The sequence below is a fragment of the Acomys russatus genome, chromosome 2, assembly GCF_903995435.1.
Source record: "Acomys russatus chromosome 2, mAcoRus1.1, whole genome shotgun sequence".
Taxonomy (NCBI): domain Eukaryota; kingdom Metazoa; phylum Chordata; class Mammalia; order Rodentia; family Muridae; genus Acomys; species Acomys russatus.
In genome coordinates this window covers 89,873,834-89,900,833 of record NC_067138.1, presented here as the reverse complement: position 1 = coordinate 89,900,833, position 27,000 = coordinate 89,873,834, and the positions used below count along the sequence as shown (strand labels likewise).

At 40.3% G+C, this 27,000-nt stretch overlaps 1 non-coding gene across 1 annotated transcript; it reads left to right on the top strand.

Moving 5' to 3' along the window:
- The first annotated feature begins 15,154 nt into the window (after nucleotides 1-15,154).
- LOC127207606 (small nucleolar RNA SNORA48) lies at nucleotides 15,155-15,298 on the top strand. Its single transcript, XR_007832940.1, has one exon. It is a non-coding gene; the product is annotated as a small nucleolar RNA SNORA48 (small nucleolar RNA).
- Nucleotides 15,299-27,000: the final 11,702 nt, after the last annotated feature.

Here is a 27,000-nt window from a genome sequence, read left to right as displayed (position 1 = left end):
ATATAAAGCACAGACTCGCGGTTTGGGGAGGGGATTTTCCAGAGTCCCCAGCCAGAGGAGTCTCAGTGAAGAGGGTGAATCTGCCCTAGGATTCCTCCTTCCACACCACCCCAAACTGCAGAGGTCACCCGCCTAGACCGAGTGGAAACAAAGGCGACGGGACCCAGCAGAGACAGCTAAAGTGGGACTGCAGCTCGCTGGCCATCCGAGGCCAAACCTAACACCAATCACAGCTAACTGAGCCCGCAAACAGCGGCAGTGAGAAATCAGCTTGAACTGCCTCCACAGATCCATCGGGAGATGTGGGTCTTGCCTAGAGCTATAGCTGAACTTATTAGCCCTGCGGGAAGACCTGGTTCCGCCAGCTTCCGCCAGAGCTCTGCAACCCTATTGTTCCTAGCCAGCCGCAAGGCACTGGTCCTACGCTCCCCGCTCCCTGCTCCCCAAACGAGAGAGCCCAGCTTGAGATCCTGGCTCGAGCAAGGCAGGCACTCTCACATTATTGGGAGACGAGACATGAATGGGTCGTGTTTGCAGTGTCTAATTGCTGTCCTAGAGTATGAAGGGACCATCATAGCCTGGCGGGAAGATCTGGTCCCGCGGGAGACCGCCAGAGCTCTGCAAAGCTAGTCTTACTAACCGCCCAGCCGCAAGGCCCTGGCCCTGCACTCCCTGCTCGCCGAGGGAGAGAGCCCAGCTGGAGATCCTGGCCCAAGCAAGGCAGGCACTCTCACTTTATCGGGAGACAAAAAGAGGGTCTTGCTTGCAGTGCCTAATTGCTGACCAAGAGCGACCTTGGTCCCTCCAGGCATATAGTACTGGGAGAGGTTGGGCACTGCTACAGGGTGTAGAGGCAGAGCTAAAAGACAACTACATCCCCAGAAGATCTGATCTACCTGGTGTCTTGACTACAAACCCACAGGAAGGACAGGCAGCTGGGATCAACCTACTCAGCCAGAACGTTTGTGTGCGGACCTTATTCTAGGTCCCAAGACTGCTGATCTGAATTACAGCAGTAAAGTCCAAACAGATATCTACTTTGGCTGGCTCAGCCTGGAGCGCAGGGGGCAGAGGAAAATCACCAGGAATGAAACCAGATCACCTACCTGTTCCACAAAAATACGCCCGGATCCCCACAGGCAAGAGCACCTGACCTACAATCAGTCATCAATTAACCACTCTCAACCAGCAAAGGTCACTACAAAATACCTTCCAACATCAGAGCCATCAAAATGACAAGAGGACAGCGAAAGAATGCTATCAAAAACCAAAACAGTTTGACATCTCCGGATCCCAACATTCCTAATGAAAACAACCTAGAGAACCTAACAGCAATGGATAGGCAAGAAAATGACCTCAAGTCCTTACTAAAGAAGATGATAATGGAAGAAACAAATAAAATCTGTAAACAAATTCAGGAGGAGGCAAACAAGAGGGCTGAAGAGTTAAAAGAGTTAAATGAGGCACTTGAAGAATTTCAGAAAAATATAAATAACCAGATGATGGAAATCATTAAAACAGTCCAAGATATGAAGATAAAAATGGAAGCTATGATGCAGGAACACACAGAAGAAAAACGTGATCAAGAGTCTGCAAAGAGGAAAGCAAGCATCTCAGAGGTGGCCTTATCTAACAGATTGCAAGAAATGGAAGAACGAATATCGGGACTTGAAGATACAATCGCAGAACTGGAAACAACCATTCAGGGAAATGCTAAATCTGAAAAGTTCCTAACACAGACCATTCAAGAACTAAAAGACAACATGAAAAGACAAAACTTGAGAATAACAGGGATACAGGAGACAGTGGACAGCCGACTCCACAGCCCAGAACACATCTTTAATCAAATAATGGAGAAAAATGTTCCCAATTTGAAGAAAGAAATGCATACAAGCATACAAGAGGCCTACAGAAAACCAAATAGAATAGACCTGAAAAGAAAATCTTCCCGCCACATAATAATAACAACACAAAATATACAGAACAAGGAAAAAATATTGAAACCGGCAAGAGAAAAAGGCCGAGTAACATATGAAGGCAAACCTATCAGAATTACTCCTGACTTCTCAGCAGAGACCATGAAAGCCAGAAGGGCCTGGACAGAGGTGCTGCAAACTCTAAGAGAACACAGATACCAGGCAAGACTACTATATCCAGCAAAATTATCAATAACCATTGACAAAGAAGACAAGTTATTTCATGACAAAAACAAATTCAAACAGTACCTAGCCACAAATCCGGCTTTACAGAAGCTATTAGAAGGAAAACTCCAACCCAACTGGTCAAACTACAACCAAAACTACATAGGAAATATGTAAATATACCATTGCAAAATCACAACCTCACAAAATCTCAACTGTTACAAATACCAAAAATAAAGGGACTTACCAATCACTGGTCATTAATATCTCTCAGTGTCAATGGTCTCAATTCTCCAATAAAAAGACACAGACTAACGGAGTGGATGCATAAACATGACCCAACATTCTTCTGCATTCAAGAAACACACCTCAACCACAAGGACAGACATTGCCTCAGAGTAAAAGGTTGGGGAAAAATATTCCAAGCAAATGGTCACAAGAAACAAGCTGGGGTAGCCATTCTAATATCTAATAAAATAGACTTTCAACCAAAATTAATCAAAAGAGATGAGGATGGACACTTCGTACTCGTCAAAGGTAAAGTCAACCAAGAAGACATCACAATTTTGAACATATATGCTCCGAATACAAGGGCTCCCACATTTGTAAAAGACCTATTAACAAAGCTTGCCCCACTCATCGATACCCACACATTAATAGTGGGAGATTTCAACACCCCACTTTCACTCAAGGATAGGTCTTTGATTCAAAAACTAAGCCGGGAAATAACCTCATTAACCAATGTCATGAAGCAAATGGATCTAACAGATATCTACAGAACTTTCCACCCAAACGCTAAGGAGTATACCTTTTTCTCAGCACCCCATGGAACATTCTCTAAAATTGATCACATAGTTGGTCATGAAGCAAACCTCAACAGACACAAGAAGATTGAAATAATACCTTGTATCTTATCAGATCACCATGGTCTAAGGCTGGACTTCAACAGCAACAGAAATAACAAAAAGCATTCTAACACATGGAAACTAAACAACCTTCTACTTAATGACACATGGGTCACAGAAGAAATAAGAGAAGAAATAAAAGACTTCCTGAAATTCAATGAAAATGATGGAACAACATACCCAAATTTGTGGGACACATTGAAAGCAGTGCTAAGAAGAAAATTCATAGCACTAAGCGCCTTCAAAAAGAAAAAGAAATTATCCCACATAAACAACCTAACAACACATCTGGAAGCTCTAGAAAAAAAAGAAGCAGAAACACCCAAGAGGAGTAGACGCCTAGAAATAATCAAACTCAGGGCTGAAATCAATAAATTAGAAACAAAGAGAACAATCCAAAGAATCAACAAAACCAAGAGCTGGTTCTTTGAGAAAATTAACAAGATAGACAAACAATTAGCCAATCTAACTAAAAGACAGAGAAACACTATCCAAATTAACAAAATCAGAAATGAAAAGGGAGACATAACAACAGACACTGAAGAAATACAAAGAATCATAAGAACCTACTTTAAAGGCATTTATGCCACCAAATTCAAAAATTCAAGGGAAATGGACAAATTTCTTGACCGATTCCATTTGCCAAAATTGAACCAAGACCAGATAAACAAATTAAATAGTCCTATTTCGTCTATAGAAATAAAAGCAACCATTGATAGTCTCCCAACCAAAAAAAGCCCAGGGCCAGATGGTTTCAGTGCAGAATTCTACCAGACCTTCAAAGAGGAGCTAATACCGATACTATTCAAGCTATTCCGAAAGATAGAAATGGACGGAATATTACCAAATTCCTTCTATGAGGCCACAGTCACATTGATACCTAAACCTCACAAAGATCCAACAAAAAAAAAAGAGAATTTCAGACCAATTTCTTTTATGAACATTGATGCAAAAATACTCAACAAAATTCTTGCAAAGCAAATACAACAGCATATCAAAGACATCATTCACCATGACCAGGTAGGATTCATTCCAGGCATGCAGGGATGGTTTAACATACAGAAATCCATCAATGTAATCCATCATATAAACAAACTGAAAGAGAAAAACCACATGATCATCTCTTTAGATGCAGAAAAAGCATTTGACAAAATCCAACACCCATTTATGTTCAAAGTTCTGGAGAGATCGGGAATACAAGGCACTTATCTAAACATAATAAAGGCTATATACAGCAAACCAACAGCCAATATTAAATTAAATGGAGAGATACTCAAGGAAATCCCTCTAAAATCGGGAACCAGACAAAGCTGCCCTCTGTCCCCATATCTCTTCAATATAGTTCTTGAAGTTCTAGCCAGAGCAATAAGACAGCAAAAGGAGATCAAGGGGATCCAAATGGGAAAGGAAGAAGTCAAATTATCCCTATTTCCAGATGAAATGATAGTGTATATAAGTGACCCCCAAAATTCCACCAGAGAACTCCTACAGCTGATAAACACCTTCAGCAAATTGGCAGGATACAAAATAAACTCAAAAAAATCAGTAGCTTTCCTGTATACAAATGACAAACAGGTAGAGGAAGAAATTAGGAAAACTACTCCCTTCACGATAGCCACAAACAATATAAAATATCTGGGAGTAACTCTAACCAAGCAAGTGAAGGACTTATCCGAAAAAAAACTTCAAACCTCTGAAGAAAGAGATTGAAGATGACATGAGAAGATGGAGGGATTTACCTTGTTCATGGATCGGGAGAATCAACATAGTAAAAATAGCCATCCTACCAAAAGCAATTTACAGATTCAACGCAATCCCTATCAAAATACCTACAAAATATTTTGAAGATATTGAAAGATCAATTCTCAAATTCATATGGAGAAATAAAAAACCCAGAATAGCAAAAACAATCCTATACAACAAAAGATCCTCCGGAGGAATCTCCATACCTGATCTCAAGCTGTACTACAGAGCAACAGTAATTAAAACAGCATGGTACTGGCAAAGCAATAGTCTGGTGGATCAATGGAATCGAATTGAAGACCCAGAGATGAATCCACACACATTTGCTCACTTGATTTTTGACAAAGAAGCCAAATCTATTCAATGGAAAAAGGATAGCATCTTCAACAAATGGTGCTGGTCTAACTGGATGTCTACATGTAGAAAAATGCAATTAGACCCTTATTTGTCACCATGCACAAAACTCAAGTCCAAGTGGATTAAAGACCTCAACTTAAAACCAGAGACATTAATTCAGTTAGAGGAAAAAGTGGGGAAGAGCCTGGGACACATAGGCACAGGAAACAACTTCCTGAACAGTACACCAACAGCCCAGGCCTTAATGTCAACAATTAATAAATGGGACCTCATGAGGCTGAGAAGCTTCTGTAAGGCAGGAGACACTGTCAAGAGAACAAAGCAACAGCCTACAGATTGGGAAAAGATCTTCACCAACCCTTCATCTGACAAAGGTTTAATATCCAAAATATATAAAGAACTCAAGAAATTAAACACCACAAAACCAAACTACCCAATTGCGAAATGGGGCTTGGAACTTAACAGGATTCTCAACAAAGGAATATCAAGTGGCCGAGAAACACTTAAAGAAATGCTCGTCCTCGTTAGTCATCAGAGAAATGCAAATCAAAACGACACTGAGATTCCATCTTACACCCATCAGAATGGCTAAGATCAAAAACTCAAATGACACCACATGTTGGCGAGGATGTGGAGAGAGAGAGGAACACTCCTTCATTGCTGGTGGGAATGCAAACTAGTACAACCACTTTGGAAAGCTATCTGGCGCTTTCTCAGAAAAATGGGAATAGGGCTTCCTCAAGACCCAGCTATCCCACTCCTTGGAATATACCCAGAAAATGCCCTACCACACAACAGGGACATATGCTCAACCATGTTCATAGCTGCTTTATACATAATAGCCAGAACATGGAAACAGCCTAAGTGTCCCTCAGTAGAAGAATGGACTAAGAAACTGTGGTATATTTACACGATGGAATACTACTCAGCTACCAAAAACGAGGAATTCACGAAATTTGTGGACAAATGGATTGATCTAGAAATTATCATAATGAGTAAGTTCACCCAGAAGCAAAAAGAGACAAACGGTATATACTCACTTATATCAAAACACTAGTCCAAGGGATACGTACCATGAAAATCTCTACTTACCAAGAAAGTGGGTCAGAGGAGAGGACATCCGATTGAGACTTTAGGCAAGAGTAGCATGGAAGAAAGGGGAAATAGTAGGACCCACAGGGTCCTGGAAACCTACAGGAAGAACTTTATGACAGGCAGATCTGGATCCTGGGGTCCTCCTCAAACTAAGGCACCAGCCAAGGAGAATATAGGCAGTAAGCTTCAAGCCCCTACCAAGACCTGGCCGACGAACAGGATATTCTCCACCATTGAGTGGAGAGTGAGATCTGACTCTCACACAAACTCTGGTGCCCCTTTTCTGACAATGTCCCCTGGATGGGGAGACCTGGTGGCATTCAGAGGAAGGACAGCAAGTTACCAAGAAGAGACTTGATATTCTGAGAGCATATATAGGGGGAGGAGGTCTCCCTCAGTCACAGACATAGGGGAGGGGAGAAGGAGAGAAATGGGAGGGAGGGAAGAATGGGAGGAAACAGGGGAAGGGCTAACAATCTAGATGTAATATGAATAAATTAATAAAATTAAAGAATGGAAAAAAATAAATAAAACTCAAATCATAATCATTCCCAAAGATCCAATGTCCTCTTCTGTCCTCCATGGGCATGCGCACACATGGCATACATACACACCAACACATAAATAAGTAAAATTTTTTAATTAAATAAACATTTGTGTTCCGCAACTAATTCAAGAAATCCAGTTGAAAGTGACACTTCCTCTTTGTACCAAACTCTATGTCAAAAGCAGGAAAATTATCTTCCTTGAAGATTTAGACAAAAGGAGAAAACTTTCTAATCTAGAAGTATAAGTCAGGAGTAAATCAAAATACAGGAAACAAAAGTGAATACAAAGACTGAACTCAGAATGAACAGACAACTGCTTGCCTTTCCCTCAAGCATAGAGAGCCCACTGCAAACACATAAATTTGTGGAGAGGTGGTGGCTTTACTCCACAAAACAAACCAAAACCAAATAAAAATTGGAAGAGTTCTCCAAGGGCTAAATAAGCAACCAACTGTGAATGCTGGTGCCAAGAAGGAGTCCTGCACACTCCTTAGGGGTCACCCGCAGCTTATAAGCAACTTACAGCCCATTCATTCTAAAGCAAACCAGTCAGTCACCAAGGCTTGACTATGAACAAGGAACCCTTAATTAGCTTTCCTTTCCTTCATTCTTAAATATGGGTGCCCAAACAAAGCTTTCAATAAATTTGATGAAAGACTGTGTTCCAGCTACTAGGACTACATAACAAATTACTCCAAAATATAATGGTGTCAAACTACTGTTTGTTAGGGTTGTATGCACTCTCTCCATCAGAGCACAGGCTACAACGCACAGACTGCTATCCTCTGCTCCATGTGCGGCTTGGCTGAAGGCCAGTGAGCAATCATCTCAAGGTGCACTCACACATCTGGCTGTTGTTGGTAGTTTGTTGCATTAGACCTTAGGCAGGGTGTTAGCTGAACTAATGCATGCATAGTTCACTGTGTGACTCAAGCATTCTCAGAGAACAATACCTATATTTCAACAAAAAAAGAGAAAGACAGAAATGGAAAAGGAGGAAGGAGGCCAAGTCATGAGAATATGAATTAAGCTTTTTATGATGAATTCTCAAAAGTCATATTGTGTTACTTCATTAAAACTCGCACAAATTCAAAGAAAGGGAAATAGGCTCTGTGCCACAAAAGGAAGAGGCAAGATTCTGGAAGCTCTGAGGGACCACAGATATTGCTGTGGTTTTTTTTTTTTTTTTTTCAATATAATCTTCCATACCATCCAACATTTAAAAAAAGATGAACAGAAATAAATGGGGGAAATGGTATAGATATAAGTAGTTCAAAACAAAGAGTATTCTTCTGGGCATATACCCAAAAAAATGTTCCACCATACAACAAAGACATTTTCTCAACTATGCTCACAGCAGCTTTATTCATAATAGCCAGAAATTGCAAACAACCTTGATTTGTAGGTTTTTTAAGTAATATATCTTATTACAACTTATTAACTGAGTGTACGTCACTTATAACCTGACTAACCAAAACAATAGGAAGCAAGGATTAAAGAACACAATAACAAAACCGTAAGGATATCAGTTATGAGGAACAATTCTCCTAGTGTAATCAGCAGGATTTCTTCTGCTGGAACCTGGAGTAACCAGACCCGGGAGCCCCAGCAGGAACCAGAGCCCAGGAGCCTTCCCTAGAGCAGTTCTCTCTAGGAGCGTCTCAAAGTGGAGTGATGAACAGCCAAAACCTATCCAAAGTCTCCAAAAGGCCCCGCCTCCAGCTATGGGCTCATTTACATATCTCCTCCCAGAGTCTGTTCAGCTGGCAACAATCAAGCTCCCACAGGAGGTAGTTGGTCTTCTAGTGGATTAACCTCACGTGTTCTCTCACAAGACTGCTCCGATCCCACACTTGGGATCCTAAAAAACAGGTTTATCTCTCCTTCATTGATTTCCCTCAACAGAAGAATGGATAAAGAAAATATGGCACATTTACACAATGGAATACTACTCAGTTATTAAAGGCAAGGAAATAATGAAATTTTCAGGCAAAAGGATGGAACTAGAAAGGATCATCCTGAGTGAAGTAACCCAGACCCATGGTATATACTCACTTATAAGCAGATATTGGCCACATATTATATGACCAACCAATTCCTGGCCCAACCTGAGACCCCCGCCATGAGAGAGAGCCAACTCCTGACACCATTAACAATACTCTGGTATGTTTACAGGCAGGAGCCTAAATTAACCATTCTCTAAAAGCCCCCTCCCCAGAAGCTGATCGAATCAGATGCTGAGACTTACAGGCAAGCATTAGACAGAGCTCAGAGAGTCCTAAGGAAGAGCTGGGAAAGGATAAAAAGACCCAGAGAGGACAAGAAAGCTGCAGAAGACCAACAGAGTCAACTAACCTAGACCCATGGGGCTTACAGAGACGGAAGCACCAACCAAAGAGCATGCATGGACTGGACCTAGGTCCTCTACACATATGTAACCTATGGGCAGTTTGCTCTTCATGTGGGTCTCCTAATAAGTTGAGCACGTGCTGTCTATGATCTGGACTCTGTTGCCTGCTTTCCATCACTTCATCCTAACCAGTCTGACTTGTCTGACCTCAGTGGATAAATAGGAGCTCAGTCCTAATGTAACTTGACATGCTGGGGTGCGTTAGTGGGGGCTCCTCTTTTCTGAGGACAAGGGGAGGTGAATGGAGGGAAGAGAGTAGGAGGGAGAGGCTGGGAGGAGAGGAGGGAGGAGACTACAATCAAGATGTAAAGCGAACTGCAGAAAATGTACATATTTGTAATTGTTAAACACTGTCTTAGTTAGGATTTCACTGCTGTGAAGAGACATCATGACCACAGCAACTCTTATAAAGAACAACATTTAATTGGGGCTGGTTTACAGTTGCAGAGGCTTAGTCATGGCAGGAAGCTTGGCAGGATACAGGCTGGCATGGTGCTAGAGATAGAGCCCAGAGCTCTACATCTTAACCGTCAGACAGCAGGAGACTGTGTGCCACCCTGAGCATGGCTTGAACATATAAGACCTCAAAGCCCACCACACAGTGACACACTTCCTCCAACAAGGCCACACCTACTCCAATAAGGCCACACCCCCTAATAGTGCCACTCCCTGTGGGCCAAGCATTCAAACATATGAGTCTAAGGGGGCCATTCCTGTTCAAACCACCACAAAAACAATAGCAGTCTAGAACTTAAGAAGAAACATACTACTTTTTAAAGAACAATAGATTAAAAGGTGGCAAAACATATCAGCAGATCTTCTAAAGAGAAACTAGGTTTTACAAATCTAAAACAAAAGAACTGAGTATATAAACATAAAGACATATAAGAGCCACAAAAGACCAAGCGCTCAAACATACGTGCCTTTAGACAACATTTCCTACTTACACCACAATACTATTTACAGTTCACGTTTATTATATGTAAGGTAGTTGTACAGAGAATGTAAAACCTGCTTACAGTGGCTGCATCATTAACAAGACTCGAGATCCTCCTGAGCACTCAAAGGGATGACAACCACCTTGCCTCCACTTAATCAAAGAAATAGTTTCTGAATTCATGGTAGGACAACTGATCAGCTTAATGCCAAATCTCTTTACTCCTTGTCTGTACTTTCCCTTACCAATCATATAATTGGTATTTTAAGGAAAAAAAGGCTTTAGCAATCTGAATTCTGAAAATATGGCGCATTGGCAGGTATATTTCTAATAGCATGAACTAGGAAAGTTCTCTGAGATTCCAGCATAGAAAGGGAAGAAACACTCAATTTAATTCTTCTTCTTTTTCTGTTTTCATACCAAAAGAGTAATTTGAGAGAGTTAAGTGGAAGAGAGAAAAAAATCAAATTTATTCAATATATTCAATTAACATTATTCCTCTAAGAATAATAAACAGATCATTATTATTCAAGTCTGAGTATCCCTGGGAAAGAGAAAAACGTTAACATCCAGCTAACCTGCACTGTCAAAGCCATGTGCATAATGATGCTCTCAGAACAGTACTCTGAGCCACACTGGAATCCTAGCAATGACTTGACCACTCAGAGGAAATAGCATCAGCAAAAAAGTACATTAAAAGAAACCATTCTTTTTATTGAATTTTTAGACTAAGATATAGTTACATCATTTGCCCCTTCCCTGCCCTCCCTCCAGCCCTTCCCATGGCCATGTGCCCTTCTTCAAACCTCTCCTGTGCTAGTTAAAACCCACAAGAAAGTAAAAAGTGACTGTGAGAGCCACTAAAGAGAGGAATAGCAGATTCCAGTGATAAAAAGAATGAAATGAGAAAAATGGACGGGGGGGCCTCTAACTTGAGAGGGAGAGAGAGGTCAATGCAGAAAGAAATGGGCAAGGAGAAACAAGTAATACCAAGGATATTTAATAAAGCCTCAAGAGATCGTGTTATTTTATTATTTCATAAAATTATACATAATAAATATGTGTATACATATATATTTTAATGAAGTCATGCCACTTTGGTTGAACTGTTCCCCACCATAGCCAAAGGCCAACACTCCACACACACACAGTACAGGCATGAGGAGCCTCCGTGCGAGTTCCACAGAGTAGTCCACGTGACTTCCAAACAATATCGAATGTTCTGTCGCCCCTATTGCCGAAGGCACCACATACTTTGGACACAGGATCTAACCTGAAAGCCTCCTTCCCACAGTGTGGCTTTCATGGTACCAAACACGTTCTGCACATGTTGCCAAGGAAAGGAAGCAACTCATGGTCCTGGCAAGCTGTGCTGCCGAGGAGCTATTGCAATGGGCAGCATGGCAAGACATCTCTAAAAGTGCAGCAGTGGTATTCAGATCTTCCTGATAATCAACCGCTGTCTAATTGTTCTTAAGACACACTCAGGAGGGACTAAATCATCCCCGGTACTAGAAACCTAGTCGGCTACCCAGGGTTAGTGAGCTCACAAGTCTTAGAAGAAAATCTATACCATCCTTCTACAAGACCAGCGCAACTGCTAGCCGCATTCTAAAGCTTGTCCTCATGCCTTGTGACAGCAATAGAACTATTGCAGAGAACCACAACGTGTCCTAATGCGCAGGTCAGTGGGCTGTGTGGACATCAGCACCACACACACTTGTACAGTGGAACTCGAGCCCCGTGGAAGACGGATGCAGAAAGACTAGAAATAATCATCCTAATCAAAGTACTAAAATGGTCTAATATAGAAAATAGTAAAGGTATCATAAAAAGGGCACTAAGTAACACGTGTACAGTGTCAAGGTTTTTGTTGAAGGGCTGATATAAGAAAGCAACCAGTTTCCTGCATAAAATTGGCTTTTTGTATAATAAAAGGTATATCCTAATTACAAAAAAGAAAAATTCTGTAATATTCACAATTTTTATCTAAACCTTAACTCAGACAGGCTCTAAAGGTCCAGATGAGACCATGTGAATCAAAGTACCTGCCACCCCCTGGGTACAGCTGTTGGAAGTAACAAACAGAAAACTGAACATACAAGCTGGAGAAATGGGCTAGGAATAAAAGCACTTGGTGCTCCTGCAACAGACCTCGTTTCAGTTCTCAGAGTCCACATGGTGCCTCACGAGCAGCAGTAACTCCAGTTCTAGGGGACTCAATGCCCTCTCTGGCCTCCACTGGCACCAAGTACATACGGAGTGCACATGCATACATACAGGCAAAACAATCATACATATAAAAGGTATGCATAACAAAGACAATGCCCAACATATGTCATAGAGTATGTTCCTAACAGCAAACACATGCACACACATATATATTTACAAATCACACAAATATACTGACTTAAAAGTCTACGTAAGAACAATACATACCTTATGGTGTTATGTATACTATGTAAACATACACTATAAAATGTAAACTTCTACAGTATATATGCATCTACTTACAACGGTGTGTATGCCTATATAGAATGATCCAGACGGGGTGTGTGTGTAAATATGATTTGAAAACAGAAAAGCCAGTTTGTTGAGCTGGCTCTATGCCTGAGGAGTACAGCATCTGGATGGCATGCCTGAGGTCTGGGGTCCACAGCCTAACAAGAGAAAAGGGGTGTGGGGAGCCAGTGTCTCATTTTTTTTTTTTCATTTAGAAAAAGCAATACTTTTGATTATGAGTTGTACAGTTGCTTGTAAAGCTCTGTGCTGTTCAGGCTGCTTCATTGTGTGATGGTTGGGAGGCTAGGCACTCCTGGGCACACTGGTTAAGATCAAGTAATTAGGGGGCCTGATGGAGAAGCCCGCGTTCACTACTGCCCACTGTCTGTACGGGGACAGCATCTGAGAAGTGGCACGCCACACAGGTGCTCTCCTTATTCTATCAGGCAAATACTCCTAAACATGCAAAAATATGTTATGTTTATCGAGTTTCCCTCCAAGTAAGTATAAAATATTTCTCTTTTTTTCAAATGTAAAATATGAAGATCTCCTGTATTAGCAAATCAGAATCAGAATTTTTCAGCATAAAACCTCCTTTAGAAGTATGAAGAGCTGAAAGACAAGCGAGCTTGCCAAGCGATGCAGCCGAAGTGTTTAACTTCTGTATAAGGCAACTTCATCAAGGATAATGTCTAGTTCTTTGAAATTATTTTTGCTCCACATATGCAGCTATAATATTCATCTGATTGTGTAGGGACTGCCAACTAATACGATGCAAAGTCTTTGTATCGCATTGATCTGACTATACATTCTCAATGGCATCAGTTCTCTTTTCTCAAAAAAAAAAAAAACTAAAATAACAACAACATAAAAATATGTGAACAGGGGCTGGAGAGATGGCTCAGAGGTTAAGAGCACTGACTGCTCTTCCAGAGGTCCTGAGTTCAAGTCCCAGCAACCACATGGTGGCTCACAACCATCTATAATGTGATCTGATGCCCTCTTCTGGCCTGCAGGTATACACACAGGCAGAGCACTGTATATATAATAATAAATAAATAAATCTAAAAAAAAAAATATGTGAACAAAAAACATCTGTGGGAAAAATATATTGCTCCTTTTTATGGTTAATGCACAATGACACAACATGCTTTTCTGATGTGGCAGAGGATCTTGACTTTGATGTGCTGTTCCCAGTACTGTAAGAATAATACTTAATGCTAATAACTATGGAATTAGACTGCTGCTCTTATACCTGTGAAGAAAAATATTATACCTGAAAAAAACCCTATCCAATGCTTTAAAGGAAAAAAATATACAAAGTCTGAAACAGCAGTGTCCTTGGCTCCTGCTTGACTGTTCTTTTCTGAGTGCACAACCAACAGCACCATGTGATGTCCATCTGAAGCATAAGCTTTGTTTGAAGCAGTATCCCTACGCAGAGCAGGCTGGACTTGAACTCACAGAGAGCTGCCTGTCTCTGCCCCTCAAGTGCTAGGATTAAAGTCGTGAGCACCACATTAACTGTATCAGAAGGGTTTTTTTTTTTTTAATTTTCTTTATTTTTGTGATTATAATTAGATCACTTTCCCCTTCCCTTTCTTCCCTCCATATCTTTCCATATGCCTTCCCGTTCTCTTTCAAACCCATGGCCTCTTACACACACACACACACACACACACACACACACACACACAGGGCAGGGAGTAAGCACATGCTAAGTACATACATACAATCTGTGCAATCTGTGCAGTGTTTCTTGTGTTATGTCTGTACGTGCCCTTCTAGATCTGATCATTTGGTACTGGATGTGTACCAAATGGGGAATGATTAAAAACATTGTAGCACATTCATGAGACAAAATATTGCACAAATATATTTTTGAAGGATATGAATGTTTTTATTTTGTCATAAAAGAATAAGTTTTAAGAAATGTTTTTAAGTTTTAAGTAGCCATTCCTAAATGGCAAACCCATACATCCAGCTGCTAACAGATCACCCTTAACTTATCTCCTTCATATCTATCTTCCAAACACAAACAGGACCCTCAAGCACCCTGACTCCTACTGCCCTGGGTCAGCCGCCATCACTGTCGGCCAGGATTCCACTGCAATCTCCTCATTTCTTTGTTTCTGCTTTCATGCACCTCCGTTCTGTATTCTAATGTGTGCCAGAATAAGGCTTTAACAATGCAAATGAAAACAATACCTCCTCTCCCTAAAATCAGAATACAAGATATAGCATATCTCTAGGTTGATTTGTGATATTTTTAATAATGGTTGTATACAACAATAAATGGGATTGCATAGAAGGTTTTTGTTTATTAATTTTACAAAAAGCATTCTTGGTTACAAAAGACAAGTTAAGATGTTTGTAAAATAATTATGCAAAGTAAGTTGAACTATATAATATAAAATATTTTAAATATTTTTTAAAATATAATCTAATCAAAGTACTCAATTAATAACTGATAGTTTTAACTTCATATAATAACTGAGAATAAATTTAAGGATGAAATCCCCTGGCAATGGGCAAAGAGACACCCTGTTGGTGGTGGTTCTCTTATATTAGTCAGTGGCAGAGCAGATTTAAGGCCTATGTTCATCCTACCTTGATGCTTGGCTTGTTGGCCAAAGCTGTCTTATGCCTAAGACTCATAAACCAAATAAAATAAAATAAAATAAAATAGAGGCAAAGCAGTGCAGGAGGAGGAAGACAGAGACCTGTGGACTGCCATCCCAGCCTCAGACTTGCCTTCCAGCATATGGCACAGGAGGGCTAAAGACACCCATTTGCTGCCACACCATGCAACATGGATTAAGGATGTTGCCCAGGGTCCTTCCTGCCAGCTGCATGGCCAGGCTGCAGCGGAAGCCACCACACTGTGATGCTCAATGGGAGAGGAAGACGAGTGGAGCAGCTTGAGCATTATAAAGAATGATGGAACTGAAGCCTCGAGGGTGGAGAGGTGTAGCCAGCTCTGCCACCTGGGCCGTGGTGAGGTCCCAGTCCAAGCCATGTCTGAGTCCGTGGCTACACAGTGGCAGGGGTCAGTGTCTATGTGTGTGGTTCATATTACCACTAGAAAACATGGGGATGTCCTAGCCAGGGCAGCTGCCAAGAACCACGTGAATGCTTAGGCTTTACATAATTGGCCCCAGCCCGCACTGCCTGTAGCACTCTGGAGAGCTGGCCTTGTGCCTCACCCAGGCAGCTAGCTCAGTGGAGTTGCGATGTTGGGGTGTGGGTAAGCCAGCCCCAAGGGCATGAGTGTGGAAAAGCTGATCTTGTCACTTGTCTTTCATGGGGTGGCACAGCCGCAGAGGTGATGCCCTCACCGGTCTCGCCCCTCACCACCTGCAGCAGTCAGGAGAACTAGCCCTGATGTCATAAGAGCTGGTGATCCGTCCCTGTCCCTTGCCCACTCCGGCACTTGGGAGATTTGGCCTCGCCACTCATCTGGCATGAGGTGGCGTGGGTGCCAGAGTGATGCCCTCTCCCTCCCTGCCTTGCCATTCGCAGTAGCCTAGAAAACTAACCCTGGTGTCATGAGATCGGGAGAGCTAGTCCTGCCCCCTCACTGGCTGTACCACTAGGGAGAGTGGGCCCTGAATCCTGATTGGGCAGCACAGTGGAACTCGCTCTGAAGGCTTAAGTGCAAGTGAGCTACCTCCCACCCCAGGGTATGAGAGCAGGAGAGCTGATCCTGCCTCCTGCTGTGGTGTTGAGTGGCCTCCTAGCAGGAGCAGTGCTGGAGAGCTCACCCTGCTTGCATGGATAAGGGAAAACTAGCAGACTGACCAGATCAGCTACCACCCAGGCCCAGATGCGGAGCTCTGAATTGGCCCACCCCAAAATCAGTATCATCTGCGAATGGTTGGGATGTACGAAACAGCCAGTCTTTCTGTTCCAAAGCTGCACGATCTCCATGACACCCGGCAACAACAGGATAACTGGGAGGGGACTGGGAAAGGACACAATATTAATGGTGTCACAGAAGCCAGAGATCTCTAACAATGAACGTTTATGCAAGTGAAGATGTGTGGACAGAGGGATATACTGTGGGACACACTGCCATACTACAGCTTCCACAATATTTGTTTATGGTTTGTGTTGTTGGTGACGGTGGTGGTAATGGTTAGTTGATAGGTTGTGTGTTTTATTTTGTGGGGGAGGTTGCAAGGGTGAAAGATGGATACGAGGTCACAGAGATGAGTGGGACTGGGGTGCATAACGCAAAACTCACAATCAATAACAAGTTTAAAAATAAGCATGGAAAAGCATGTTTAGCTACCTATAAAAAATGCTCTTTGAAAACAACAACATATATCTTAAGCTTAAATAAAACTGTAGGTATTATATTTCAGTATAAAAATGACATCCCATGAATCTTTTAGCTTTTAAATTGAGTTTTCTGCCAAGCTATCTTCTTGTGCCTCATCTTCAAGACCTGAGATCCTCCCTTCCATGTCCTGTGCCCTGTTAGTGACGTTTACCTCTGAGGTTTGTTTGACTTCCTAAACTTAATTTACAGATTTATTTCAGTTCGGCATCTCTTTAGTGATTCCTTTCCTTTGTTAAGTTCTACTTTGTGTCTTAAATTGCTGTCTCTATTTCATTCAACTACTTATGTTTTCATGGACATTTATTCACATCGTCTTTAATATTTTTGAACATATTCATAATTGCTATTTTGAAATCTTTGTCCTATGCTTCAGCTAAATTGTTTTCTCTGGGCCTATTAGGTAATGCTGTTGCTGGATTCTGGGAGTATATTGTCTTGGTCACCCATGTCTGTGGTTTTGCACTGGGATCTAAGCATCTGGAGTTATGATGTCTGAGAGGTTTCATAATATAAACATTTGATCTCACCTTTGATAGGCAGGTGTTTCACTCTTTGGTTACTGTTTCCCCAATAGGGGTCCTATCCAAGTATGACAGCTATGGGTCCCTGAATCTTAGCTACTGTAGATCCCTGGTAGAAACTAATCTGCAGGTCCTAGGGGAATCAAAATTACTGTAGACAGGCTAGAAGGAAAAGTTTAAAGGGGTATCAGGAAAGACACTGGGTGCACACCAAGAGGCTGAGTCTTATGGGAATGGAAGAGAGCTGGGAGGAGGGACTCAGTAGGCAGGCAGCAGCAGGTCTGAGTAGCCTGAAGAAACAAGAATGGAGAAGAGGAAGGAAGATAAATCTGAATCTTAGCCTAGTGCAGTGCTGTGGGTACCTGGTAGAGATTCTGTTGTTTGATGGGGAGTCCTAATGGAATAATGATAGCTATATAGAGAGGCTAACAGAAGAAACCGTAAGAGAATGACACCCATTTCCTTTAAGGGGAGTAGGGTAGGTTTTTGGTTGCTTTCTTGGGCTATAGAGGATCATCAATGGAGATGGTTACAAGTTATTATTGGTATCATTTAGAAGGAAAACAAGGTTAGACTCAGCAATGTCTCTCTTTTCCCTTAACTTACATTCTTAGGTTGGAGATAGGGGTTGAAAAGAAAGAATGGAGGGAAATATAGAAATATATAGGAAAGATAGAACAAAAAGTAGATTAGTGAATCTACTCCTCAACTTAATGCCTCAATTGTCACTCATGAGTTTATTTTTAATTCACTGGTATAGAATTTTGTATATAGATACAAATAAGTTTAATTCTAGATACATTAGTATAGAATTCAAATGTAAGTTTTTCTACACACACACACACACACACACATATATTCTAATATGAGGTATTGTAGCCATATAACTCAATTAGAATACAAGGTTTACTTCCAATACTTTGAAAGTGCTATTACAGGCTGTTTGAGATAAATAAGTTATACAAGTTAATTATTAGCTGACCAAATCATGGTCATGTCAACCACTAGTCTACTTTTATCATAAGAATATACATCTTAGGTGCAACAGATAGATATGATTCTATAGAAAGATAAGGTAGGATAGTTAGATAAGGTCTTCAAAAACCTCAGAGACATACAGAGTATGGCATTAAAAATATTTTTTATTATTTTAAAGATCCACTGACAATGAGACTGAAAACCCTCAGCCTACCTCAAAGAGGATGATGAGCATCAAAGAACCTCCTTATGGAGATGACTTCAAACATGGCAAACAAGCCATTGGGCAAAATGTCCTTGTTTCTACCACAGACAGAATTCTGCATAAAATAGGGCAAGCTTGGTACAGGCAGAGTTGACAGTCAAACTCTGCCAAGACAGAGTAAGCAAGTCCTCAACAGTTCCTGCCTCACAAATATGTCAGATATATTGGGCCAGAAGGCTGAAGAAGATGCTCGAACATAATAGAGAGTTTTGGATGACTATTCAGGTAGCAAACTGTCTCTGTCATCTTCTCATTTGGAAAGCTACTAACCTGCACTCCTGGCATACTCAGGTAATCAAGTTTATTCCTTCTCAAGTCTCTGATGGAGTTGAAGACCAGGTAGCTTAGTTTTATAATGAAGCTTAGTTGTTTAGGGGTAAAGATGTTTTTAAGTCTAGACAGATGTTTTAAGTTGATAATGACAAGGTGTGATGGAGATTGATTTACATTCAGAATTTTAGGTACACCAAGATAGGAAAGATTTTTTTTTCTTCAAGGCTATCAAATACAAATAGCCAGAACCCTAAGAATGAAACATTTATCTAATTCTTGATTATGTCATGGTTCTTCTTGCTATAGGTAGTTTATTGTATATATGTGGAATAATATAAATGTATATGTAAAAAAATAAAATTTTAATTAAAATAAATAAATAAGTAAATAAAAAATGTTTTTTTAAAGGCTGAAAAAGGTTTTAGGAGAAAACTAGGGGTACCCTGAGTCCACACCAAGAGTTTGAGTCCTAAAGGGATGGCGGTTGGCTGGGAAGAGGCATGGCTAAGATCTCTTACAGAATCACCTACTGTGCATAAATCTTTATTTTTAACCTCTCTCCAAACCATTCTCTCTCACCATTGTGAAGGATTTTTCATGAACAAAACTATAAAACTGTGATAGAGAATGTAAGGTTTCATGATACAGTTTCAGCTGCCATTATTAAATTCTCACTAACCATTAGGATGTCGGTATTCTTATAACTAAATAGAAGGTATATCTCCACAAAGGTAAGTACTGTACTTTCCAAACAGAGAAGGTTTCAATACTTGTAATCATAAATTAGATGGCCAGTTCTTATTTTTAAGGAAGATAAAGCAGGAGATTCTTTTTAGATGATCCTGTATGTATAAAATACTTTATGTGTTCCATAAATAATGAACATTTACTATGCTACAGTTACAATCAAAAATTATAAGAATTTACTAAATGCTTAACTTTTCAGGAAGGAATAAATCTACATAAATACAGCTATTCTAAAACTAAATTATTCAGTCTTTGGGAGAAGAGTAACAGAAAGAGGGCTTTGGAGCGAAGCCTGGGCTAGCTTTCAAATCATAGCCTTCGTCTTCAGCTTCCTGCATGCTGAGATGATAGGCATGTGCCTCTCTATTCAGACTACCCAGTCATTCCTAACCTCAAATTTACTAGAGAGAAGTAGAAAGCCTGCCTTTCACATAAGCATAGTGCTTCAGTAGAACTGCTGTGATGCTCAGTCTTCTGCATTGCTGTCATTTTTGCTAAAATTATTGTCACTTCCAGAGCTGCCACTTACAAGATTCTCATTTACTCTTATTCCCCAATCCTACCAGTGTATTATTTATGGTCCATTTTATTTTTAACATATTATCCAACATTACATATACACTAAACCAAAGAAGTGTATCATCAAATTAAGATTTGCAAAGTAACCCAGGGAAAATCAGCTTATCTGGGGACAGTGACATGGATATGCACATGAACCAAGTCCAAGACTGGCGCCAGAAGCATCTGTGGAGGTCAGTGGTCTCTACTTTCCTGTGTTCTTCAGTACATGAGCGTTAATTAACATAAAACTATTGTCACATTTGAAGACATTTACAGCCTTGACTTCAGCACATTTTATATTCGTACCACCTGAGGTACAAGTTTTCTTATTTGATGTTCAATCATGTGACTCATAATGCTGGCTTCCCCCAAAGCTTTCTGTGCGTTTTCTATCCTACCGTAACATCCTTGCTGGGTGATTTTCAAGCTCTTTTTATAGGAACATTGGTTCTACGAAATCGAAACCATTTTCAAAATAATTTCTCAGTAAACTGCATACACTAAAGCTCTACGTTCATGTGTGGGAGGCTGGGGTTTCTGTTCTGTAGTAACATTTTCACCATCCCATCCCCAGAGCAGCTGCCAAGTTCCCATGTGTCCAGCAGACATGCTCTCTAGTGGCCACCCCCAGTCGCCCTTCCTGACTTCTGGCTGCATGCACATGTTCTCTAAGTTATGAGTTATAAGGCACAAATCTTCCTGTTTTGATGATCAACTCCAGCCTTCAACCAGTCGACAAGCTCCAAGAGCTATTTAGACTTCCATTCCTTACTCTTTATTTCTGGGAGGGAAATATGTGTTCTCTTTAATCTTGGTTGCTTACCACAAAGTTCACTTGTTATGCAGTAGGTAGCTTCCATTTACTATAATTTGTGTGAGAAAATTAATTTCTAATGCGTTCATGTTGAAAAACTTGAACTTTTTAAAGCTGCTGCATCGTGGCGACTCTGTCCTCGTGAATGGATGTGAATGGATATGTCGTCATGAATGGATATGCTGTCATGAGTGGATGTGTCCTCATGAGTGGATGTGTCCTCATGAGTGGATGTGTCCTCATGAGTGGTGGAGCTCTGTTACAGTGGACAAAGAAAGGCCTAAGACATGGCATGTGGAACTATGCCATGTACAGTCTTTATCATTTATTCTTTTTTTTTATGTTTACTTGTTTGCAATTTTACAAATATGTCTAAAAATCTTGAGCTCACAGGTCATAACCTAATATAGTAAGAAAGAAAAACCATACAATTGTCTCAATGGATACATAGAATATATTTTCAATATCCAACATCAATTCATAATTTTTTAAATATGTACAATCTAGGAATAAAACGTCTTTAATTCAATAAGGATTATCAAGTAAAAATTAAAGGCAAATTTCAGTTTTTTTTAATTAAACATTTTTTATTTTTTACATATACATTTATATTATTACACATATATACAATAAACTACCTATAGCAAGAAGAACCATGACACAATCAGGAATTATATAAATGTTATGTTCTTAGTGCTTTGGCTATTTGTATTTGACAGCCTTGAAGAAAACATCTTTCCTATCTTGGTGTGTCTAAAATTCTGAATATAAATCAGTATCTATCATATCTCATCATTATCAACTTAAACATCTACCTAGACCTAAAAATCCTTCTTTTTATATTTATTTGTTGTGTGTGTACATCATATATGTGTGTGGGTATGCACATGCTACGGTATGAATGTGCAGGTCAGAGGACAACTTGTGGGAGTTCTCTCTTTGCATTATGTGAGATACATATACACACATACACACACACACAAGTCAATCAGTAAATAAGTAAATGTAAAGAAACCTCTAAAACAGAAATCCCTAAAATGTAGCTGTTTTCAGATAATATATCATAGGTTAACTTTTTTACTCAGTGTGCTTTCTGTATCTTCTATTCATGAATGTGTTTTATTTTATAATACGAACCTATAAATCTTATTGTTTTAAAGTCTTATGAAAACCACAGAAGAATATTTATCAGGTATATAATTGCTTTCAAATAGTATCTTAATTTAGTCTCAGGAAAACCCTGTAACTTGGGTATCATTATCCCTAGCTCTGCAGAAGAAAGTACAGCTGAGAAAGGTTAAGTAATTTGCTCAAGTGACAGAACTGGGATTTGAATTAAAGAATCCTTGTTCCAAGGCCAGTTTCTTTTCCACTGAACCATGCTACCTCCCACAAGAGAACATTTTTACATTACCACCTGCTAGTTCTAATTAAGAGATAGTAATTAAACAATTTTCTGCTCCTGACAACAATATTTAAGCTATTCATATTTTAAAGAAACCAATACAAGGAACTCTATCAGCTGGAAGATGTGATATCTAAGCCTAAGTGCCAACACTTACAGAAAGACTCCCATATGACCCTGTTGATTATATTACCTATTTGTAAGACACAAAGCGCAAAAACATTTAATGACCAATGTACTTGTAAAAATGCTGATCTTGATTAATAACCAAAGAAATATAAATTAAAAATAACAAGCATATATATTAAGTTGGGAAAAATATGTACATAGTAACTGCCAGGTTGGGCATCCTGAAACATCTAAGAGCTAATGTAATTCATTAAGAACTTGCTGTGAGCCAACTGATAATACATGCATTCTACCACTGTGTGTGGGAGGCCAGGTGTGTGGCATATGCCTGTAATCCCAGGACATGGAAGGCTATCACAAAGGGATCATGACACCAAGGTCAGTTTAGACTACATGGCAAGACTCTATCTCAAAAATAGAGTAGTTTCTGGCTTTGACCGAGTAATTCCTTATCTAGAAGTTAATCCTGATTAAGAAATCACAGGTATAAAGATTTGTACACAGGTATGTTCATCTTTTGCTACTTTGAGGGGAAAAAAATGAATGAATATGAGGAAGAATATAGAATAAATCTGAATTTATTAATAATAACAGGTTAATAAGGTACACACACATCCAGTCTTTAAAAGAATCTAGAAAATGGGGAATTCTGATTAAATGGTACAAGTTTATAACTAGACATAAAGAATAAATTCTGGGACTCTATCCTTCAGCGACTATAGTTAATAATGTATATTTCAAAATTACTAAAGGAGTACATGTTACTACAAAGCAATATGTGAATAACAGATACCTTAATTACCCTGAGATGATCCTTTACAATGTATGTATTTGTGTGTTTTTTTAATCACACTGTATCCTATAAAGATATGTAACTGTGCCTGTTCACATGTATGTGTATATATGTGGAATTCAGAGCTCTGGTGTCATTTCTCGGGTGCTAACAGCTTGTTTTTTGAGAGAGCATTGTTCACTAGCCTGAGTCCACTGGTTAGGTAATGCTGGCTGGCCAACAAGTACCAGGGATGCTGCTATTTCTGCCTGCCTCGTCAGCACTGCGTCACAAGCGTGCCCCCACACCTGGCTTTTTACCTAGGGTGCTGGGGACCAAGCGCAACTCACTTGCCAAGCACTTTTACTCCCTGAGCTATCTCGTCTGTAACAGTTTGCTCCCAAATTGAAGCACTCCATCAGGAAGCTATTTAAGCAGAGATGAGCAAGTCAAATTAGCTTCAGGAAGTCCCTGAAACTGACCACATTCACCAGGCCCCTCCCTCCCAGAGTAAACAATAAAGCTCCTGAAAGTCAATTTCAGATAACCCAAGCAGAAGAGAAGATTCTTAGCAAAACCAAGCTGCCAACAAGACTCTCAGAAGACTAAAGTTGCAAAGAAGATGCTGAAACCAGACCAGCTGCCTAGAAAGGGTTTAGACCAGAGTCACTTAGAAAGAACACCCTCGAACCTGTTGAGCTGCCTGCAGGATATAGACTGTGCTCCAGGTTCCCAGCTTTGTGAGCTGTCGCCCCTGCTGGGGTGGGCCTTGGTGATGCAGCTGTCTTTGAGTTGTTTCTTCTCCTGTAAGTTCCCCCACCCATATTCCTGTAAATAGCCCCAATAAAACTCATTGTTTTACCCAGCTGGACTTTGGTGTTATCTGGTCAATTATGGGTTCCCTTTGTGGGGTGAGTAGATAAGTGTGATGTAGCTCCTCAGGTAAAGCTTTGTCACACAACACAATTATTTCCAACCACAAGTATATAAATTTTGTCGATCAAGAAGGGGAAAAGTGATGTTACATATATCCAAAAGAATCTAATTCAAAAAATAAATTCATTATTGGTATACATCCAGCTTTGCTCCTTTCAGTGGACCCTCTCAGCCCCTTCTTCTACCCCATCCCCATTCCTTTGTGTCAGCCTCTGACGCCAGAAACATTATCTCCCTTGGAGCCCAGTGGCCACATCAGGCTGGGACTCAGGCAGGTGAATCACGCTCTCCTTCCTATCCTGCATCCTGCATCTCCATTCTCACCCTCACCTCCTATCAGAACCACTTCAGACGCCCCTCCTCTCACCTCAACTCCATTCACTGAAGACTTCAACTCATACTCTTTATACAAACCCAGAGTCCCCTTAGCTCATTCATCCATGTCTATCCAGATTATTCTTCGTCTCACTGCACAGACTTGTAGGATGCTCTCCTCCTACCATACCTTCAACTCCCTGGGAAACCACATCTTTGTGTAGACAGGACCCCTAAAATCTTTCCTAAAGCCTTTCTCAGCCTTTTCTCCTAGCCCATCTCTATCTCTTTCTGACACCCAACAACCTGAAGAAGCATACTCTACTAGGCAGCCCACAACTACCACGTTTTCATCACATCAAGAATGGGCAATAAAATCCAAAAAATGAAGACTGACCCCGCAAAAACAAGACTAAACAGCCACACCTAGAATCACCTCAATCATCCTAACTCCAAATGGCTAGATACCAACACAAAACACACAAAATTTAACAACAAAGAAAGCCTCCACTAGAACCCGTAGCCCTACTACCATAGGCCCTGAGAAGGGAAATATGACTGAAACACAAGACAAGGACTTCCAAACAACAATTGTGAATATGTTCAAAGACCTTGAAGAAGACATGAATAAATCCCTTAATGAAGTATGTGAAAACACAAACAAACTGTGGAATAAATAATGGAAACAATTCACGTGAAAGAAGAATGTAACAAAGAAATAAAATCATTAAAGAAACCCAAAGAAAAATAAAACTGGAAATAAAAAATTTAGGAAGTCGCTCTTAGCGACAGGGAGATCTCTAAGATCTGCCCTTTGAAGGAGAGCAGACAATGTGGACTTATCTAACCGTTCCCCCAAGTCTCTGAATAAAGTTGTTCTAACAATTAAAAAAAAATAGGAAGTCAAACAAAAACTTCAGTGGCAAGCCTCAAAAACAGATTACAAAACATGGGAGAGAGAATCTCAGGCACCAAAAACAAGGTTTTAAAAAATGGACACCTCAGTCAAAAAAAAATGTCAAATCTGAAGTCTCAATTTCCCAAGATGGCAGCATCAACCATGCACGGTGTCTGATCGGTAGGTAGGATGGAGCCTATAGACCAGGCTGGGAGTTACAGGCCACAGGACCTGGATAGCCCTAGTGAGAGGGGTCCACATGATGCAGAGCATAGGTAGGTAGGGCCTTGGCCACCCAACTGGTCCAAAGAAGACCGGCAACCAGTCCCCAGAGACTGGCCACATACCTGCCAGAAGGGCATGGGCAGAGGTTCTATAAACCCTAAGAGACCACAGACACCAGTCCAGTCTACTAAACCCAGCAAAACTTTCAATGACAAAAACAAATTCAAACAGTACCTAGCCACAAATCTAGCCCTATAGAAGTTACTAGATGGAAAATTCCAACCCAAAGTGACAAACTACAACCAAGATAACACAGGAAATAGATAACTTCGCTGGAGCAAATCATAACCAAACAAACACTCTACCACAACCAACACCAGAATCAAGGGACTTAACAGTCACTGGTCATTAATATCTCCCAACATCAATGGTCTCAACTCTCCAATAAAAAGACACAGAATGGATGCAAAAACAAGACCCAACATTCTTCTGCATTCAAGAAATACATCTCAGTCACAATGATAGACATTACCACAGGGTAAAGGGCTCGCAAAGGTATTCCAAGCAAACTAAACACAAGAAGCAAGCTGGTGTAGCCATTCTAATATCTAATAAAATAGACTTCCAACCAAAATTGATCAAAAGAGATAAGTAAGGGCACTTCATACTCATGAAAGAAAAATTCAACCAAGATGACATTACGATTCTGAACATCTATGCCCCCAATACAAGGGTACCCATGTTTGCAAAAGAAACATTGATAAAGCTTAAACCACACATTGATCCCCACACATTAATAGTGGAAGATTTCAAAACCCCACTTTCATCAAAGGATAGGTCAACAAAACAGAAGCTAAATCGAAAAATAAGGATACTAACAGATGACATGAATCAAATGGATCTAACAGAAATCTACAGAACTTTTCACCCAAATGCAAAAGATTATACCTTCTTCTCAGCTCCTCATGGAACCTTCTCCAAAATTAACCATATAGTAGGTTACAAAGCAAGCCTCAACAGATACAAGAAGATTGAAATAATACCTTGTATCCTATCAGACCACCATGGATTAAAGCTGGACTTCAACAACAACAACAGAAATAGCAAAAAGCCTACACACACATGGAAACTGAACAATTCTCTACTCAATGACAACTGGGTGAGGGAAGAAATAAAAA